At 34.1% G+C, this 6,228-nt stretch overlaps 1 pseudogene; it reads left to right on the top strand.

Moving 5' to 3' along the window:
- The first annotated feature begins 1,857 nt into the window (after positions 1 to 1,857).
- Positions 1,858 to 3,574, top strand: LOC131038781 (patatin-like protein 2; annotated as a pseudogene).
- Positions 3,575 to 6,228: the final 2,654 nt, after the last annotated feature.

Here is a 6,228-nt window from a genome sequence, read left to right as displayed (position 1 = left end):
CAAATGGGAAGGGTTGGAGAAGTTTGTTAAGGGACTCTGTAAAAAAATGAACTATGGAAATGACACTAAGGATTTGACAAACACAGTTGGGGCTTTGCATGATGATCAGAAGTCCATGAAAAGAGAAATGGAGGATATGTTTGTTCTGAATATGGAGATGAATGAGAAGAACTCTACTTTTTTCCAAGACATACAAGAAGAAATCAAGAGGAGGCAAGCAAAAAAGAGGTGCCATATGGAGTCCTCCACTACCACTAGGATGGAGACTTCTACATCAAAGGTGAAGGGAACCCCAAATTCCTCGATTATCTTCTATGGCAAAGGATGCAATGAAAAGCTCTCCTTTTCAAAAAAATCTAAATATATGAGTTAGGATAGGAAGCTAGTGATATCCTCCATCAGGTAGGCCATTGGTTCATGCTTTTGGTGGGGTTTTTTTCATTCAATTTTTTTGGTCTATTGGTTCTGATTAGTTGTTGTTTGGGTTTTGTTTGTGGCATTGGATGCTTGCTAGGTTTTCCTTCTTTTTGGTAGTAGGCATCCTTTTCTTGGGCCCTCACTCCTCTTGAGCCCTTGCTTTCTGTCACTTGTTGGGTTTTTTGTGGTTATGTTAAGGTTCAAGCCTCTACTTGTTCAATATATTGAGAACAAAAAAAAAAATTCGTAACTAAGGTGTGTATTTTTAACAAAATGTCTTTTTGAAATTCAATTCCCATCATATATGGATATATAATTATAATTTAAACTTATAGGAGATCTAACATTTTAATATGAGGCTATAGAGAAAGTCTAATAGAGCACATGATGTATTTATAGACATGTCATCTACTAAATTTATCATATGTGATTTGTGAATTTTCATTTCACTTGACAAAAAATCACATTGTATCAAATAATTGACAAATTTCATGAAGTTATAATTTGAACATGTTAGATAGAAGAATGATCATAATGTAAAATTATGTTTGAATTTTTGCAAATAAGTTTCAATGATTGTTGAGTCTTACAAATTGGTTGTTATGTTTTTAAGCATCTATGGTGGAAATGACAAATTGCTGGGCAAATAGTACTTAAAAGGTTATATATATGTTGAGATTCAAACATATGAAATTCATTGATGGAAAGTTGATATGCAATTTATTATATTTTATATTGGAATTTTATATCAGCATATGTTATATTGATTTGGCATAGAAAAAATACATCAAAATGACAATAAATTTTATATATTTGAACTTTCATTACCTACTACTATCTTGATAATTTATATTGTATATCTTTTCCAGCTTTTCAATTACAATTGGATAATTAACAAACATTATGTTTAATTTTAAATATATTCTAATATTTTAAATAACAAATAACGGGTCCCACTTTTTCATTCATATACCCACTAGTGGGTATAGCATCTCGCACTACGACTGGGTCCTCTCCAATATGGGATGCGTCTATTCTAGCTCCAAAACGGCAGTACGGATTGACTAACACGCGTTTTACATGTCGATTTTGCAATAAACGGCTGCGATTGACTAACACGCTGTATGAAAAGGTCTGTTTTGGAGCCAGAATAGCTTCGGCCTCCAATATGGGCTGAAGCTATTCTGGCTCCAAAACAGAGCTTTCGTACAATGTTATAGTGACGTGTTAATCAATCGCAGCCGTTTATTGCAAAATCGACGGTGTATAATGCGCGACTAACAAGCGTGTTAGTCAATCTGTACTGCCATTTTGAAGCCAGAATAGACGCGTCCTCCAATATGTGCCCTGAAAACTACTTTGAAAACTTGTTTCCAGCTCAGAGTTCTTATTGCATTCAATATTTGCCTCCAATCGTAGCACTGGGTTAAAGTAACAGCAATGACAATCATGAGAAGACTGACACCCATTTATGGAGATATGATCACCATTCTTAGCATTGACGGAGGAGGCGTCCGAGGTATTATTCCTGCAACTATCCTTCAATTTCTGGAGACCCAGCTTCAGGCATTTATTTCTATCCGATCCTACCGATTGCATATGTTAGGGCTTTTGCTAGTCTGCTTACGTTTTTAAGGTTTTGTTACAGTGATACTAACATGAATTAGTTTACAGAAAATGGAGAAGGATACAGGCGTCAGATTAGCACATTATTTCGACGTCATCGCGGGGACAAGCACAGGAGGACTCGTTACTGCAATGCTGACTGCTCCAAACGAGAAAAAGAAAAATGAGCCATTGTATGAGGCCAAGGGCATTAAAGACTTCTATTTGAAAGAATGTCCTAAAATTTTCCCTCCAGGAAAGTAAGTTCCCTACAATTTCTAAACATTCTCATTCCGTAGAATCAAAGGCCAATTAAAAACGTCTATGCGTTTAAGTTGTTGAATGAATCCTCACCAGGAGTCGTTTGAGTTTGGGTTGGTGGCGATCGAAATTTTCTAATGTCAAATACCCCAAATATAATGGGCGTTATCTGCACAAAATTATAAGAGATGAATTGGGTGACATTCGATTCAAACAACTACTAACCAATGTGGTGATCCCATCCTACGATACCTATTTAGAGCAGCCCATAATTTTCTCTACTTTTGAGGTACTTTTTTATTTAATCAGATTCTTTTAATACCATAGAGCATGTAAAGCTAAATTGGATATGTTCTTTTGAAATAATAGATCATCATTTGTTATCTACAGGCCAGATACAAAGCTTCAAAGTTATCAGATGTATGCATTGGTACTTCGGCTGCCCCAACATATCTTCCTGCGCACTATTTTGAAACAAAAGATTCGTTTGGCAAAACCATTGGAAAATTCCACCTGATAGATGGAGGAGTTGCTGCTAACAATCGAGTACTAGTTTTTCCATTGCCCTTTCAAATATATTTGTTCAATGAGGCTTACCCATAACTAATACGAATGTTTTTGACTGTACTTTTAAATAACATTTGCAGACTTTAGTTGCCATCAACGAAGTTACAAAAAAATTCCACAATCCCCCCAATGATTGGGTACCCAAAGGCAAAGAAAAGGTGAATTAATTAGATAAAGAAACTTTATTATGACGTATTGATTTAAACATTTATCAACGATCAGTATATTTCAATCAGGAGAAGAAAAAGATTTCGGTGCTCTCTCTTGGAACTGGATACAAAACGGCTTCATACAAAGCCACTGATGTTGCAAAGTGGGGAAAGTTGGGATGGAAGTCAGGAAGTGGAAAATGTGGGACACATCCCAATAGTCGACACTTTTATGCAATCAAGTTCTGATATGGTAGACATTTATGCTTCCTCAGTCTTCAAGTCCATTTACTGTACAGAGGACTATCTCAGAATTCAGGTATACAATATAATTCTCTTCATCTATGGAAGTTATTTACCAGTAAGATTTAAAATGATCCATTGTTTTACTTTAGGAAAATCAATTGACGGGAGACGCAGCCTCTGTTGATATCTCTACTCCACAAAATCTGAATGAACTTATAAAGATAGTCAATAATCTCCTCTGGAAGTATGTTACCAGAGTTGATTTAGACACTGGATCGTTTGTGCCGCTTTATGAAGAGGGTACCAACAGCGAAGCCTTGGTCAAGTAAGCATCTGTATACAGAAACAATTCTTGTTTATTTCTTTACGAAATGATTTGCATATTAATCATGGTTTCTTGACTTCTGAGCAGATTTGTAAGAAACTGCGGGAGGGAAGAAATATGCGAATGGAGCGATCATCTGTAGAAACAGTTAATAGTTATGTGCGAGCTCTCTAATAAACTGTCGTATAATTGCTAAAACGCAGCATCGTGATTAATGACCTATTTCTGTTTTCGCCTCCCTTTGCTGTTTAATTTTGTTCAGCTGTTGTATCCCGTTAAAATATATTTCTTCTTGTTATGGTGTAGGAGTGGTTTTGCTCTTTGAAGGAGTTTAAATGCTGTCTACAGGGTTTATGGTTTCCTTAAAGTCAATTTATTATAATTAAAATCATATGGAACAGGTCAACAAAGGATTGCAGTCTTGTAGGAGTTGTTTTGCTTTTAAAAAAAATTAAAGAGCTTTTGATCCCTTCAAAATCAATTTTATAATACTTATTGTAAACAATAATATTTTATTTACTTAAAAATAAATTAGTTATTAATAAATTGGTTTATTATTAAATATAATATTTTATATATTAAATTAAAAATATATTTTTTCGATGTGATTGGTTAAAATCATTTAATATCATTTTATTGTTATGGGAGAAATTTTTTAGGAACTACAGATTTTTAGAATATTTTTAGATTTCTGAATATTTTAAAAATAAATGTCTTTTCATTTTTTTATTTCAATTTATTTTTCAAAATATAATGATTAAATCAAGTAGTCATTTAATAGGGAAAATAAAAATTAAACTTAAGCACATCCTCAACTTAGCATAGATCCCTTTGGGTACCCAAACCAATCACTATGCTAGATCTATGGTTGGCTACATTGGATTGAAGCTTGCATAATCCAAGGGTTTGACAAAAAATTAGTTGGAAGGGGACTCTTTGAATATTATCCAATGCCTCAAGAATACTTGCAAACCTAGTTGGTCAATTGAAGCTTTGATCTTGGACTATTGTAACATTAATAATTCTTTGAATTAATGCTATATCTCTCATATTTACCTTGACTGCAATATCTTAACGGACTTCTTTGCTAATTTTAGAATGCCTAGGCATTCAAATTAGCAATGGAACTCCCACAACCCTCTCTCCTTGGGGGCTTCTAGTATTATCCATCCTAATTTTCAATGGATTTTGGAGTTGAGTTTCTTTTTATTGTCATTATGATATGTAATGATATCACATGCTTTTTAAGTGATCTTTGTGTTCTATCCTTCTTGTTATTGTGGTGTTGGGTTTTTTTTTGGCATTTTTCAAGTAGGGCTTCAAATATCAATATTCGGACTGGGGTCTTTTTTAGTTGTTGTTTTGTTAGACAAAGGGTGGGGATAAGAATCATGTGCAGCCAAACTCGTATGAGGGATTTAAACAGAATAGTACATCTTTGTAAATTATTGAAAGGGAGGTTTGGTGACCCACATTCAAAAGCTTCATGGACATGACCCTGTAGTTTTTAAGAATTTTGGTCAAGAATGGAAGAACCATAACCTTACGGTCTATGAAAAGGATATTTTGATTTATGAGAATCAAAACTGTCATGTCATTACTAGGCTTACAATGAACGGTGTTAACATTTTTAGAGATATGGAAGGGACAAATGTTGCAATCTATTAAATTCTTCAAGGCAAGAAGAAGGAAATACTTGTTAAGTAAATGTCAGGGAGTTATAACAGATCTTTAATCAAATCTATTTGGTCATATGTTATGGAGATATTAATGTGGCATATCACCCTCAATGGTAAGTATACTATCATTTAAGATATCCATTTAATTCTCCTTAATCATTTTAGACATAAATTGTTAGTTTCCTTTCCCAATTGTTTTATTGGCTTCCATGGAAAAGGGGATTGAAGTTATAAAAATAAATCTAAATTTCTTATATTTCATGAGGGATTAGTTATATTAGTAATGTATTATTCTAAATAGTCCTCCCTTGAAATTCCCAAGAAACTTTCTAAGAAAATTACGAAGCAAAGTCCTATAGTGACTCATTATTTAGATATGCCTACTGACACAAAGGATATGGAGATTGAGGATGAGGGTTATGAGGAAGATTGGGTGGAAATAGAGGAGGATACTTCTATACATATGTTTTCTTTCCCCCCTCCCACGCCTGATAAGGGATATAAGAACACTTGTAATCTACGGGGTTGAAATCCCATACTTCTTTGATTGATGGCTTGCACATTGGAGATGAATAGGTTGGTGATAATGTATTCCTCATTGTAAAACATGTTAAGGTGGAACATATTAAGAAGGTAAAAATAGGAGATGTTTAGAAAAGGGATGTTTTCATAGGTAATCCTAAAATGTGTCATCAAATGGTTGAGTATCCTCATCCCAGGGATTTGAGGAAGGGATAGGGTACCACTCATTTTTTACTAATAACATGCAAATCCCTAATATTATGTTGAAAGGGTAGGGTAATGTGCATATAATTCTTTTGGAGGACTCCTCCTACCTCCATGGCAAGAAGGAAGAGGTTTATGATATCCGTGTCTTAGTGCAGGAGGGTGTTGCTAGACAATTCAATCTTGCAAAGTAGTTCTTTCTTGGGAAAAATTAGATAAATGTTAAAATTTGAGCCCTAAACATGAAAATTAT

The sequence above is a fragment of the Cryptomeria japonica genome, chromosome 8 (genome assembly GCF_030272615.1).
Source record: "Cryptomeria japonica chromosome 8, Sugi_1.0, whole genome shotgun sequence".
NCBI lineage: Eukaryota > Viridiplantae > Streptophyta > Pinopsida > Cupressales > Cupressaceae > Cryptomeria > Cryptomeria japonica.
This window is presented reverse-complemented; position numbering and strand designations above follow the sequence as displayed.